This window comes from Drosophila sechellia, chromosome 2R, assembly GCF_004382195.2.
Source record: "Drosophila sechellia strain sech25 chromosome 2R, ASM438219v1, whole genome shotgun sequence".
Classification (NCBI taxonomy): domain Eukaryota; kingdom Metazoa; phylum Arthropoda; class Insecta; order Diptera; family Drosophilidae; genus Drosophila; species Drosophila sechellia.
The window spans coordinates 6,865,144-6,880,365 of NC_045950.1; the positions used below are offsets into that span (position 1 = coordinate 6,865,144).

The 15,222-nt window shown below is 42.7% G+C and overlaps 1 protein-coding gene across 4 annotated transcripts in view; it reads left to right on the plus strand.

The window, feature by feature from the left end:
• LOC6608547 (protocadherin-like wing polarity protein stan) overlaps window positions 1–15,222 on the plus strand; it is a 46,974-nt gene that overhangs the window by 5,887 nt on the left and 25,865 nt on the right. For all 4 annotated transcript variants that reach the window (XM_032715291.1, XM_032715292.1, XM_032715293.1 and 1 more), the window contains exon 2: window positions 12,131–12,159. The gene's annotated coding sequence lies outside the window, so the exon portion shown is untranslated. The remainder of the gene's footprint in view (window positions 1–12,130; window positions 12,160–15,222) is intronic.

Here is a 15,222-nt window from a genome sequence, read left to right on the forward strand (position 1 = left end):
GAATAAACTGACAGCGCTGACAACGTGCCAGAAAGTGGAATTAAATTTAAATGAAATTGCCAGCCCTTAGTTGGGAGACAAAACGCCGAGGACAATTCGCCAGCAGGTTCTCCTGCAAAAAGGCGGCAAAAATGGGGAGTGACGCGAGTGGGAGGGAGGCTGTAGCTGTTTGCCATCCCCAAAAACAAATGGAAAGCCGCGACAGGCAAACAAGGAAAGCAAGCAAGCGAAGCAACAAGAACCGGTCGCCATGACGATGCCGCGAAATGGGGGGGAATGGGGGGATTCGGGAAGTTTGCACAGTTTTGGGGGACGGGTTCGCTATAGCTAAGCATAAATAAGTTGTTAAGCCATCAGTGAACGTGCCCTACACACGCAGTTGGCCACACTGGCCCCAGTGTGGCTGTACGGCTGTCTTGCTGGTATGGCTGTGTGCTGGTTGTGTGTGGATGTATGCGTGTTTGCGGCATCCTATCGATACGGAAGTGGAAGTTCGCACCACATTTTCAATTTAAGCAAATTGAATTTACGCTGCGCATTGTAGATACATATATGTGCCAGAGTTGCCAGCGCTCCTGTTTATCGCCTCCAATGCGATTAGCGTCGAGCTTAACTCGTTGCCAGATAAAACTTTTCATTCAATTTATCGGGACCCCAGTCCGGGATGTTGCGCCCCCTATTTCATATTTGAATCCCGCATTTTATTGCCGGAGTGTGTATCTTCCTCTGTACCAGTATCAGTATTCCACTCGGCAAAAATATTTCTTTATAATTTAATTTTAGTTTCATAGTTAGTTATTGCAAGTATAATGTTATTTATTTTGAACAAACAACATTGTGTTCGTTTTGAGTTTAGTTTTTTATACAGCACATATATAAAAATAATTCTGTTAAAAATATGGTTGCCAAGATTTTTGCAAGTGTAGCTTTGTGAGTTTGGGGCGAAGATGAACTCTGTTATCCGGCTGAATACACGCGCGTACGTGTCTGTGGCTCGGAGTTAGAAAGTCTGTCAGTTTGCTTTAGTCCTTTATCTTTAGCTGAAATTTATTGCTGCTAACAATTATGAGCAAGGGGTAGAGAATGAATGGATGGATGGAGTGCAATTCGCGCATCAATCCCCGGTCGTAAGTGTCTCAGTGTGATGGTTATCCATTTGATGGCTATCCATTTGATGGCTATCCATAAAGTTGGCTAAGCTGCGGCTTTGGAAACTCTCGCCCGGAGTGAATGGCCAAAACGACTTAATTGGGAAAATGGAGCAACAGCAGCAATAGCTTCATCGTTTCCGGAACTCATTAATATCGTTTCGGAATATGGGATTCCGTATTCAATCTTGTGTCGATTATATTCCATTTCGAATGTTTCTTCTCGAACAATTATGCTGTCCTTTTTTTCAAACAATTTGCCATGTTAAGCATAGTGAATGGATGGAATTGCAAAAGAGTTCATTGCAGGCAAACGCACACGGTCCTCTTGCTCCAACTGAACTGGCCAATAAAGAAGCCCTAAACAAGCGGCGCCACAAGGACGAGACATGGCCAGACAGAGACGGAGACAGTTGATGGGACAGAGACAGGGAACTCTGCTTGCCAAAGCCACATTTACATGACACAACTCGTTTTGTGGTCGATTTCAATCAGAGCAGCTTCGAGAAATGCCTGACATTTTGTGTTTTCGTCTGACCAGGGCTAATGAGCAGCCACAGGACACGAAGTCGAAGCAATTTTCACTCACTTTTCAATCAAAGGGCTCCTGATCCCGCTCCTGCTGCTGCATTTTACTCATTTTTAAAGAGCCTGCTGCATCATTCGAGCGACAGAAATTGTGTTTGTTCATCGTATTTGCGGCAAGGTGGTTGCAGGTCCGGGTCCGCAACACCACTCGTCGGTGGTGGATTTCCACTGCACTCTAGCGCCCCGAGGGTGGTTTTTCCACTCTCTAGTCCTCCTATTTTCACTAGGCAGGATGGCGAGCTGGCAGGATTGCAGGCGGCTGACCTACGTGCCGCCTGACTTTGCTCCGCAGTGTTCATTATATTAAACAAGTTTGCGCCATAAATGCCGCTGCCAGAGGCACAGCAGCAGACGGCCAAAAGGACTCGGGTTTCGGGACTCGCGACTCAAAGGAAAGCAAGGCCACACAGTGAAAAAAGCATATTGTCGGATGGCTTAATTTTTTTTTGATTTTCCATCACCAATCTATAATTCGTTAGGGTGAGTCACTCAGAGAGAGATATTTCTCTATCTATTAAAAAGTAACTCCCTAAAACTTTACTTATATTGTTAAACTACATCTACCAGATAATTGAATTCTTATTTAGTCGCAATAATACTATATTACTATATTCAAACAAGAACAGGATTTCTAAAAGTTCTCTTAGAAGTTAGGCAGCTTACTTGGATTCTAACCTTTTTTCTGAGTGTAGCCAGCAGGGTGGTTGTTGTCCTTGCCGCTGCTTGCCATAATAAACTCTCGTGCAACATAAACAGAAATCCAAAATGCGACGGCTGGGGCAGCATGACTCATGCAGGTGTGTTCAACGTGCAACGGGGCGTGGCAGTTGCCAGTTGGCAGTTACCACTCGCCAGTCACCTGGTGTGCTTACCTGGCTCACTTGGCTGTCCTGGCTGACTGAAAGGCATATTCCTACTTGGCAATGGGATTTTTATTTCGCTCGGCTTTTGCCGATTTTTCTCCTTATGCCCATTCATGTGTGCTCTCTCCGGGTTGCCCCGTACCCCATCTCGCCCCCATTCGCCCTTTGACGCTTTTCCCTGGGCGGTTCGTCGTAATTTGTCGAGTTTCCTTTGCATACAAAGCCCAGGCTCTGGCTCAAGACCCCAATCCCATCCTTACTCTCGTACTCTCGTACTAGCACCCGTACCAGTACTCGTCCTTATTCCGGTTATCATCATCTCTCCGTAATGGGTTTGCATTTGTCTGGAGCAGAGTCCCGGGCCCGGCAACTCAAACACTTGTAGCCCATCTCGGCAGTCCCCCGGTGTTGGGTGTTATTGTTGTTTTTACCCTGTCTCCGATCCGGGCATTAACTTTTGGTCACGCATTTTGCCAGGATATTGAGGGGCCCAGGGTTATTTATGTGCCGAACGAGAAGACTGAATGCCCATGTCGGCCATAAATGGAATTTAATGTAAATAAATTCTATTGAATTGCCATAAATAATAGTCTGATCAATAGTGTATAAATTATAACAAGATTTAATGGTTAACCATAACTTTATAATAAGAGATCTCTGCGATGTTTTCCTATTTTAATTATGTAATGTATATAATATTGTGGCCTAATTTATTTATTTTTGTAAAACTAATTTGGATTCCACTTACATTTTTAAGAGAAGCACAAGCTATTTGCCTAGCATAATAGAGAGAAATTGGTGAAACAATTGCCGACAATATACGAAGGGCATTAATGCGTCATTTCCCTCTCTCGTTCTATCGCTCTCAGTCGCTCTCTATGTCCTTCGTCCTGCTAGCAATTGCTTCCTTCCTTCCCGCATTTCTGTCTGTTGTTATTCCTCTTACACTGCACGAAAACTCTGCGTTTATTGCGCTCGTCAAATATTTGCATATCATAAGGAGACGACTCAGCATCTCCTGCTCATCATCATCATCATCAGCGTCCTTGTTGTCCTGAAAAGTGGAGAACAGCTGTTGGACACGTTGTCCTTGCTCCTTTATTGGTGTTGTTGTTATTGTTGCTGATTTCATTTCCATTTGTTGCTGCTGCTCTTGCTGTCCTTGTTGTCCTTGTTTTCATGAAAAACTAACGAAACCACCCCACGCATTCAGCGTTTTTGGTGGTTGCTCGATCGCCTCGCCAAAATTGGGGAGGATACAACCGAGCACACACAAACAACTGTGCGTGCGTGTGTGTCTATGTGAGCGTACTTGTGTGCGTTTCATTCAGGATGCGGCGGCGGCAGGACCAAAAATCAATAAATTCGACACGAACAAGTCCTTTTTTCGGCAAAATGCCGGCTGTTGTTCTTGTTCCTTGTTGTGGCCGTTGCTTCATAGAATTTTCTATGCATTTGGTTTAAGGGAAGTTCTCGGCTAATGCAACCCCCTGGCACATCCTCCCCCCCTCGGTTCCCCCATGCAGGATCTCCCTCCTTTCAGTTTTTGTGTCTGTGGAAAAGGCTTTTGCCAGCCAGCCAGCCCGCCAGCCAGTCCGCCATTCAGCCAGCCTGCCGCAAAAGTTGCATTAAACTCTATTACGAAACGCTAAGGGTGGTGGCCAAAAAAGAGGGAAAGTCAAAAGGTAGGGAGAGTAGAGGAGGAGGAGGAGGAGGACTAAAAGTCCAAATAAAAAGGGGCCTCAAAGCGAGGGTGGCATTCAACGCCTCGACGAACTGCATCAAAGAAGCCCGCGGCGATGGGGACAAACGAATGTTTGACATTTAATCCCTTGCATTCGGACCCGCTTTATTTATGTTTCTAAAATATATAAATTTCTCCACTTTTGAGTCCTTTACTCCGCACCCCAACATGGCGTGCTCGCCAGTGCTTTCTCTTTTTATTTTATTTCTCTGTTTTATTTGTCTATGCAAAGCCTGTAAATCCAATGATTCATTCAACGACCCACACCCCATTTGGAAAAAGCAGTGTGACAGAAACACTCCGGAAATTATTCCAATAAATAAGAATGGACTGTGACATTTCTTTCGTGTGGCCAACCGAGGGACCCCGCCCCCAAGTTTCTATATAGCCACCGCCCCCTGGCAGTTTTGCCCCGAGGCGCTAATGAAAAAATAATCAACCAAAGGAGCTAAACAAGGAGCAGCGCAGCTCATTTCGTATGGATTTTGATTGTGTGCTAAAATGTGCCGGCAAGAGTGGGGTCGTGGTTGAGGAAGAGGAAGTCCTGCGAAAGGGGATGATTCATCCATCCATCATTTGTCAACTGAAAGTCTGTTGGAGATCATCATTTATGCGGCGTCCACTCTCCATGACTAAAATGTAAAATTACTGCAGCATTAATTGATATGCCATAAAAATAGTATCTTTTCAATTCAATTTAAAGCGATTGTGCACAGATATATTTTATTGCTGGCTAAACATTCTCAAAGGTAAAGTTAGCAAAGAAAAGTTTAGCCATAATACCGGTTGAGATTGTTTATGCTTTTTGTATAGGGCACACAAAAATGTTTCTACACAGGAATATTTGTATGGATAAGTTACTCAAAAGTATAGGTACATGTTGTTAAAAAAAAGAAACCATTTACTTTTCGTGATATTCATTAAAAAGAAAGTATAAAGGGCCCAAAAATATATGATTATTTGTGAAACTTCGTAAACATTTTGTGATAAGCATATTCAGTTCTTAGAGAAGTAACTAAATATTGATACTAAATGGTCAGAAGCTAGCATTTTATTACTCATCAATAAACGAAAACTTGTTGGGCATGAGGCCAATAAAAAAACTTTGGAACTGTCAATATACACGAAATTGATGACAAATAATTAGTAATATTTTTTTACGAGTGTGTCTGCCGCATATGTGGCTCCTTCCGCCCCATTTTCCCCGATTGCCCCAACCTCGCTTTTCCCGGGAGCAGACAGGCATGCAGTATTTATGGTATTGAAACACGCAAAAGTTCAGTTCGAGTCAAATCGAGAACTTCAAGTGGTACACACACACATATGTATACCCTCTGGTACACAGTTGCATATGTGAGTGCGCCATTTTGCAAAAAGCTTTGCGCCTTCTTGGGGGGAAAAAGAGCTGAAGGGCTGCAAGGCTCACCCTTGGCAAGTGGTGTCCTTAACTCCAACTTCTGGCCAAGTCTCGCATCGAAAATCCCATTCACAAACACACACACAGAGACAGAGAGCCATGTGGAGCTAATGTATGCGTGTGCCTGTCCATGTGTTTGCGTTGCGTGCCCTGCAGGGGTGATTAACCTTTGATTTCGCCCCTCGTCCACATTTTGCCACTTTTCAACATCTCTCTTGGCATTCGATGCTATCGGCGACTGATTTAACATATGCCCCAGACCATGGGAAACCAAATCAGAAGGACAGAAGATGGTCTAGGAAATAGACTGTCGCATATCCAGCATTTAGCTATTAAGCTTTTGACTAACTACTTCCAAAGACGAAAGAATTATCTAGAAAATAATAATAAATTTGGGATTATTTGCAAATTAAGGTATATGATACGTATAAAAAAGCATAAGATATAATATTTCATGTTCTTTTCTGTGATGACAACTAACATTGAAACTAACAAGCAATTTATTAACAATGGGAATTTGATATATCTTCGCATGTATTTAGTTACATCTCGTTCCATGCATCGTACACTTTTATCAATGCCACGTACCCTATAACCAACAAGTTCAGGGGGCTTATAGGATTCCTCCGATGGCTTGCACTTTGCTTACCCAGATTTCCACTGATTGGCCATTTTCTTTCGCCTGCTTTTGTCGCTGTGGTCATGGTAACTATTCGAATACCCAGACAATAATGGGGCTGATTGATTTCCGTGTAAGTGGATTTGGCTAACGGATAATGCGATTATTGGCTTTTATCGAGAGTGGTTTCCCATTTGTTGATTTGTGTGTGTGAGCGAACGGCACGCACGAATGCGGTTATCAATAAGCGATTATCTTAGGGTTCTATCTTAAATGATAGCTAAGGTGTGCATAAACGCACGCTTTTATCACATACCTGTAGATTCTTAATCGCTACAAGTTTTCTTTAAGTTAACCAGAACTTTCGTTTAATTACTTTTTTCGATTCAAGCAATATAAAATTATTAAGCGTTTAAAAGATTTCACCCAAAGCGGCTGAAAGAATTAATATTATTGCATAAACCCCCTTTTTTAAGCTTCCATTTTCGCATTCCACTTGTAATCCTTGAAAAAGTCGCTCTGTCATCATCTAGCTTGCTGATAGTTAGGCAAACAATGTAAAATTTCAATTAATTCATGGCCAAATATTTGTTATGAATTATTTACTCTCACTCTTTTTTTTTTTTTTGCCTATTTTAAGGACAAGGGCTTATTTGCATATCGATTTAATTTCACGCAGAATGGCAGCAAGTATCTATGAGCAGCAGTTTCTATGAGGGATTTTCTCATAATTGCAAATTAATTTGCATTTTAATTAATTTCTGGTCAAGTCCCAGGAGAATCAAATTGATTGCAAACAAGGGAAAAAAGAACGAGAGCCATGAAAAGCGAACAAAAGCAATTATCAAGGAATATGAAAAGTGGGAGAGATCAAATGGAGGCGGATGCTGCAAAAATCAACAATAGCGCCGAGTACGAAATTTACAATTGAATGCGTTCCAGTGGGCAGAGCCAGTGCAGCTATTCCATTTATATGTACATCCTATATACGATATGTATGTGTATATAGGGGGATGCATAAGCAATTAATGTAATTCGTCTTTGCGCCCATCGCCTTAATGGCATACAAATTACGCATACGCCGCGTGTGCAAATCACCCAAAAGGGCAGAGCAACTGGAAGGGGAAGTGGAGGAAGCTGTGCCAGATTGCTTTACGCTCCATTTAATTTTCGGTAAATATGCCAATAAAAATTGTGTAACACGATGCGGACCCCTAGATGAATATTTGCTTTTAGGCACCGACAAACGCTCGACATGAGAAAAGGTCCTTTTTGCTCGGCTTTCGTGCGTCTCTTCGCATTTTAAATTGTTACAAAAACACACTGGGCAGCCATCTAACTGCCTTCGGACTAAGCGAATATTTCGTTTAATTAAAGCTGACCCGGTGACCATCAGGTGAAGGTAATTGGCCAGGACTAGGTAGGACCTCCGTGCGGCACATTAGTTGGCAGGAGCTCGTCATGTCCATGTGTCCTTTGCCCGGAGATGTGCCGCATAAAAGTCGATTTTAATGTGAATTTCGTGTTGCACAAAACGAAATAAATTTCAATAAATTTGCCAACGCAAAAGTGGGCGGGAATGTTCTAATAACTTTTAATTAGTTAACCATGTGGAAGTTTTCGCAGGCAAACTAAAAGCTAATTTGCTGTCAGCGCTATTTGGTTTGGCTCTTTGGCTGCTGCGGCAGGTCGACAAGTGAATTATTAACGCCTGACAGGTAAAACCCGACGCCTTGTGCACGTATATATGTATATTCGTAAACCCCCTTGATTTCAACCCGCAGGCAGGAATTTTTTGGCTGCCAGCTTAAGCGTTATAATTAACTGCGACACAAACATTTTTGGCTCCCAGTTTGTGCCTTATATCCGAGCAGTGGGAATATATTTTTGCGGCTCAGGCTAAACCAATTTGCCAGGACTTAAATTTTAAGCATTATTAATGGTTTTGCGGCGGAGCGGGTGGGCAGATAATGTGGATTCTGGTGGTGGGTAGAAAAATGCCGAGTCTACGGTGGAGTAATCACAGGAAATCTTCAACTGCCGGCGAGCGTGGGTCAACAAAGCATAATTTTAGTGGTTGACTTCGGCCATGTTTATATTCCAATCATCCCCCATTTCAGGTCTACGATGCATGTGTATTATGATATCATAGATAGTTTCAATTTTATTAGATACATATTGGAAAATACTGCTCGTTTTCGAACCATTAGGCAAGTTTCTTATAAAATATAGAACTGTTTCACACTTACATGCTTCTAAAAATCAAGCTGCTCGATTCGTGACATATGCATCAAAATAACCCCATATTTAGTTGATTTTTTTTCTGTGATCTAAATTTTAGTTTGGTGTACTTCACCCAACAAATTCAAAGCTGACGTATTTTGAAAATCGACGATCTCCAGTCAAGTGTGCCAGAGCCAATGAGCTCGTGACATGAACAAGCGATTAAGGGCTATAAGTAAAAGCATCTGACATTTGCTAGCTGAACTGCATGGCACACAGATTCGCCCCAGTTTTTACCCACGGACCCTAAACTAATTGTTTGCTTTGGGCCAGAAGGCCGGGCAAACTTTTTCGATTACAAAATTGTTTTGGTGTGGAATGGCCGGCAAAGCGATACAATTTTTAGAAATTTCCATTATCCTTTCGGCATCACGTCGGCGTATGCAAACATTTGCCATTTGCCAACTTTGGCCAGCCAGTGGGATAAAATGGGGCGCGATGCTGGCGCAAACTATTCAACAGTCGGTCAGCGTTTTTAGTTTCATTTGCAGCGGCTAAAGCAAAGCGAAAGCAATTTACACGCATTTCGGCGCAAAACGAAACGTGCCCCGCCACTAAAATGTTTATGAGCGCGGACTGCGAAATGTGAGCTGGTGTGGTGGAGCGAAGGATTCCGGATTTGGGGGTCAGCAAATGGAAGCCGGAGCTCTAAGCCCGAGCTGATGAAATAGAACAGAGCCATAAACCCTAGAAGTGGAAGTGGGGAGGGCGAAGGCGAGGGCTTTCCCTTTTTTTTTGTTTCTGGTCAGTACAAGTCGGTCAAGAGAAGTTGGAGTCGTGGGGCAGGAACCCCTAACATGCTTTACGCCCCAGGGATCTGAATGGGTTGTCTGTTTGGAGAGTGTTGCAATTGTTTTGCTGCTGTAGCACTTAGCCTTTACGATCCCTTTAGAACTGTTCATCTCACTCGAGGAGAAGTTGCCTACTTAACATGGCCACTTTCGGCCCTCTTTTGCAGATAGCCAAAGCAATTTGAATTAGGTTTGTGATTCCCCGTCGAACGATTTGCCCTGGCAACGATGCTCCGGCAGCTTAGTGAAAAATGCATGCTGAAATCAATGAAGCAAAAATCCAGAAATATTCATGGAGCACGAATTCCGACTGCATTCGCCATGTCAAAATGCAAAAGTGGGGCTTAGGGGTGCGATTAAATGGGCAAACAATATTTCTGCCCCGGACAATTGAACATCTGAAATTGTTGCATATTTTCCAGCACATTCCGACGAATTTGCATCCGGCTTAAAACGATATAGCTCAGTCTTAGCTTTGTGAAATTACCAAACTTCAGCTGCAGTCTGGCGTTCAATAGAGTCGACAACAATCGCCAATTCAAGTTGGCTCAACTTTGGATGCAACTTCTCCCTCGCCTATTGTAAATTGAAATACTTTACCCGGCTAAAAGTTGCCAGTTTACAAGTTTCTGTTCAGTTTCACTTGGTATCTGCTCATAATATTTTCCATTAATGGCGGAAAACTTAATTTATGTCACGTCCCAGACGTCGTGAAAAATGCGCGTTTTATTTTCTTGTATTTTGTTTTATTTAATGGCACCAGGCGACCTAGTAAAAATATTTTGAAAAGCATTTGGCTGGCTACGTGATGTTCGTCTTAAACTGCAGGATCAACTGGCAGTCACGTGGGCGTCGTTTAAATGGGTTCCATAGCTCCAAATAGGAATCGCCAGTGGTAAGAGTAATGGTGCAGGGTTAAGGGTCGAGCTATGGTGGGTTAATCAATGCTGTCCATGCTATTTAATTAATCTTTTCAGGGCAGAAGCTTGTGAACTAGTTAAAGGAAGCTAGTTTAATTGAATTTTAAAAATAAAAAGAATAAATGTTCTTACTGTATGGTAGCACAAATATTTAAGATATTCGAATATGCATGTTTTGTGTATTTAGATATTATTTATTTTGTATATTTAGATATTTCTGTTATTACTCTTTTTTATTATTTACCGCCCATAAACCAAAGCTATTTCAAGGCAAATAAAACAACCATTATTTAACACTCGGCATAATCTAATGTATGATTATGTCACTAATTAAATAAGTTTCGAAATACTGTTGGACGACCGGAGGAGCTTATGAAGCATCCGCAGGGATATAAATATTTGCCGGGCTGCGAATGTAAAATTAAATGGGAAATATTTAATGATTTCTAGCGCTTTATGGCCAATGCCCACAAAGGCAGCCGCAGCACTTATTTGTAATGTAAACATAAATAACTCTTACGGCAGAGATCCTTCAAATGTGAGCTATGTGGCCTTGTGTGCGGATTGAATCGAAATTGTAAATGAAAATGAAAATGAAAATGAAAATTTCCACACACACTCGCCTCGGAAACTTATAAATACAAATATGCAAAGCCATAATACAGCAAAAGAGTTGAGGAAACATTTTGAATTTTATGGGAAATTAAATTGGCAATGGTCAAGCCGCTCCGATTCTGGAAGGACAAACAGGCCGAAAGGGTTTTTCGGTTTCAGCCCCAATATAACCAATATTGATGGAATATAAATTCTTTTTTTCTTTCTGCTTTGGGGCAGCACTCTCATCCCTTCCTTAAATTATTTGTGTAATCGATTCTCCTCGTTGCCTGTGAAATGCTGTGAACTGCCGGCAGGACGATCGGTCCTTGCTGATAATTGATAAACGGCGTCAGCAGCAGGAGCTACCGACTGCCATGGAAATTCTCCGATTTAATGTGATTTACACTTCAACCAGCTTCCGTGCCAGGTGTGTGTGGTGTGTGTTCCGGAGCTTAGGGCAATAAAAATTCCGGCATTCCCTGTCCGGCATCGCTTTCCACTTACCCCTACGGATTTCATTGGGATATCCCCCCCGGAATCGTACGCCCGTGTTCTGGGCACCGAGTTGGCTAAACGAAGAGTTTTCCTCTTGTCGCTTCGCATTAATTGTTGAAGGAGTACATATAACCTTGACACATGTCTGGCCCCGGGCTTTGGGAAAACTTGTACGCTTGGCTACCTCGAAGTTGCTAACTCCTACTCTCGAACCTCCACCACCCTGCGGTTTGTGGTATCCACTTTTTTAGGGGGAACATGGAAATGTTCTTATTGCTTTACGCTCCAAGACATTTTCCCACAGTAGTGCTTAATTTAATTTTGCCGCTCCTCTCGCTGCTCGTCTTCTCGCTTTTAGTTTTAGTAAAAGTTTCCGGAGGCCGAGTCTTGCTTAATTAGCGCTTTATATACCATAGCATATGGGGACTGCAGATTCTGCACTTCCAACTTTAATTGCGCCAAGTACAAGGAGCCTCTCCAAATGGAGAGCTTAAATTTGTTAATTTCTTTGGTGCGAAATTTAAAATGATACCCGACTTTCAGTTCTGAATTTTTCGCATTATATGAGAGGGATAATGTGGGTTTTTATCGAACGCCTCCGCTGCGTGCGGTAATGTGTAATGTTATATTAATTTCCCCTTTTTTCTCTTTCTTCTTTTTTACAGACCTTGGCATCGCATTAACTTGAGGAAATGTAAGTAAATATAATATCATAATTTGTGTGCGAGCAGCCAACGCAGCGAGCATTTCACACGGCCAACTATAAGTAAATATCTGAATAATTTACCGCCATTCTGGGGAATTTGAATTAATTTCTGGTGCCGCACATTCGGCGGTGCTTTCTAATGGTGCGACGATTTGAGTATAGCCAGAAACAAAAGACTTAAACAGCAAACTCGCTGATCGCGCTCCATGTTCGGCAGAAGATAATTGCGATCCGAGGCCAAGACTCTCAAATTATAGTTTATGGACACCGCAGTGCGTTTTGCGTTCTTCCAGAGTTTTATGGCATTCGGCACGCAAGGGGTTGTCCGCTTTTCCGACCCCCCTCCGCTCCCTACGACCCTTCCAACTGCTAACGACCGCTCCTATTCATGTACTGACCAAAGTTAATGTGTTCCTCCCTGCTCCCCCATGAAAGTGTAGCAGATCGTCGGCGCTCTCTTAATGTTTCTTTTTGCCTTAAAACATGTTTGTTTTGCCGGTTAGGCCCCGCCTCAGATACCTCCATCCTCCAGGCCAGTCGACCGGCGTGGGTCACTGACCACAGACAAATTCGAACAACAGTTAACGCTGCCTATCGACGCCGTCGAACCTGGACCCAAACTCCCATCAAGTCGGGCCTGTCCATGCCATCACAACCATCCCATCCTATAGTCCCCATCCAGTCCACATGTACCACACGTTTTTCCAGCTCCAAACACCCGAGAAACAGTTTTTGTTTGCCCGATCAGTTAGCGCCGAACATTCCACCATGGCTGAATGAATGAGTCGATTGTGGCCTGAAAATGTGGCGAGTGTGTGTGCTCAGGACTGGGTATCCAGCAAGTTGAATTTTTTGGTTTTTGGTTTCGTTGAGTAAGAGGATACCGCTCTTGTAGTAGCCAAAATTGTTGTGAAAAATGTAGTATATCTATATTTAATTAATCAAATAAAGCCATATATTGATTGATTGGCATAGGCTTCAAACTATGTAAGAAATACTGTTGTAAAATAATTATACTCATTTCTCAGTTTTGTTTTATCTAAGTATACTATGTTGTAAATATCAGTTTTCTCATTTATAATTCAAATAATTAGATAGTCTGCATTTAATTACAATGAAATAATCAATATATTATTTATTAATCAAATGAAAAGTATACCCGAAAATGCCATAATGTGTATGACATTTATTGCTGCTTTTATTCACCTGCCTAATTTATGACCTTCATAACGCGATCCAATTAACAGCATTCGAGCTCTTTGTGGTCGCTTTTACCCAATAATTGCAGCAGACTTCGCTCGCATTTATTGTTTGGCCTAATCTCTTTGTTTTCCGTCGGAACAATTGACAAATTAAATGTGATTAATTGTTGTGCCAACTGACGGAAGCCAAACGCTCGGCAGAGGGATATCCAGTTAAGTTATCAAAACGGCAGCGGGTGGTAAATGGTAAATTGTAATGGTAAATTGGCAAATGTTAGGCGTCGGGCCGTTGTAATGCATTAAACTGCTCTGGTTCTGTTGGCAAATGTTTTAATTTGCTTTTGTGGCTTAAAACCCACCGACTTCCCTTGTATGGGGCTGGGTTTTTGCGGTGGCAAATGCGAAAATGTTTGCAATTGCCTGAGCAAAACTGAAATCGAGACTGAATTTGTTTTTTTTCTAGCTTCTGAATGAATGAAATCTCTATCAAACGCTCTGCGGTGAAAGTGGGCTGAATGGTGGGCAGTGGATATTTGTGGAGGGAAATGTGTTTTATATTCCAGCAATTTAGCAGAAATATTCGCAAGTGCTTATCCACAAGGGCCATCAACTGCCGTGCTGCGTTTTAAAGAGGTTTAGACATTTTAAACTTTATGTGCATCAACCAGATCCAGCGACGGATCCATTTTCCGCTGCTCCTTTGCGGCTTGTACGTGCGAAAAGTCCGGAGTTTTGTACGTGTCCGAAGCTCCGAAAAAGGCAACAAGTCGGACATTAAATAAACAATTTATTCGACCATTTCATGCAATTCTCAACTTGCCAAACTTCTAATCAAAATGGCAAAAAGTATTTTCATTTCATTTGTGGCTTCAATTCGGGCTTTTCGGTCAAACTTTCCTTGGCCGCAAGCGAATCAACAGCAAACCAGTGAAAAGTTGATTAAACTTTTCCCTCAATACAACATATTAATAATGCGAAAATTAACAAAACTTGGTGACCGAAAACTAGTTTTCCCCCGTTTGCAGCGCTTTCATTATATAAGCTGCAGATATTAGCAAACACTCGGTATTCAATATGGGCGTGAACGTCACGAAACCAGGTTCAAATGGACAGGATTTCGATTTGGATTACGATTTGGCAGGCAGATAAAATTAGCTGACTCTCCATTCACCGCAGCTGCGAGTGGCCTTCAAGATTGTTTCGGACCAGAACATTTCGATCCAGGCCACGGAAAACACATCGAGTCGATTGGCTGTGAGTTGCCGGGTTCAAGGCATAGCGGCCAAAATGGGTGAATATTTTGTCTGCGCCCAGCCAAAGAGGAGCGAACTCTTTCAATCAATTGCCGCTGCTGTTGCTGTTTTGCAGCTGGGAGAGCAATCAGCATTTGCAGTTTGCGGTTCGGTTCGACTTGGTCCACGAGGAGCCAGCGGAAACGAGTTTGACTGGTTGACACAGTTGGTGGCCAGTTGCCAGCGGGGGCATACCCAGTTGGCCAGGCTAAAAAGTAGTTTATGGGCGCACGGTTTTGCATTCTGCTGATGCTGCTGCGACTGCCTCTGCTTCTGCTTCTTCTGGAAAGTCAAAGAAAGGTGATGAAAAATCGCAAAACGAAAGTCAAAGAGAAGAATGCAAATTTTCCCCATCATCGTCACGCTGGCAAATGATGAGTTGCAACGTAGCGACGATGACGCCGAATGTTGCACTCTGACTTTTCGACAGCAACTTGCCACTTTGGCTGCCAACTTTGTCTCACCTTTCGGATAGTACTGGCTCATTAGGTATTCGCTGCCGCGTTTTTTTGGTCCTGGTCTTTTGTGCCTGGTCACGGACTCTGCTGCCCCTGTTG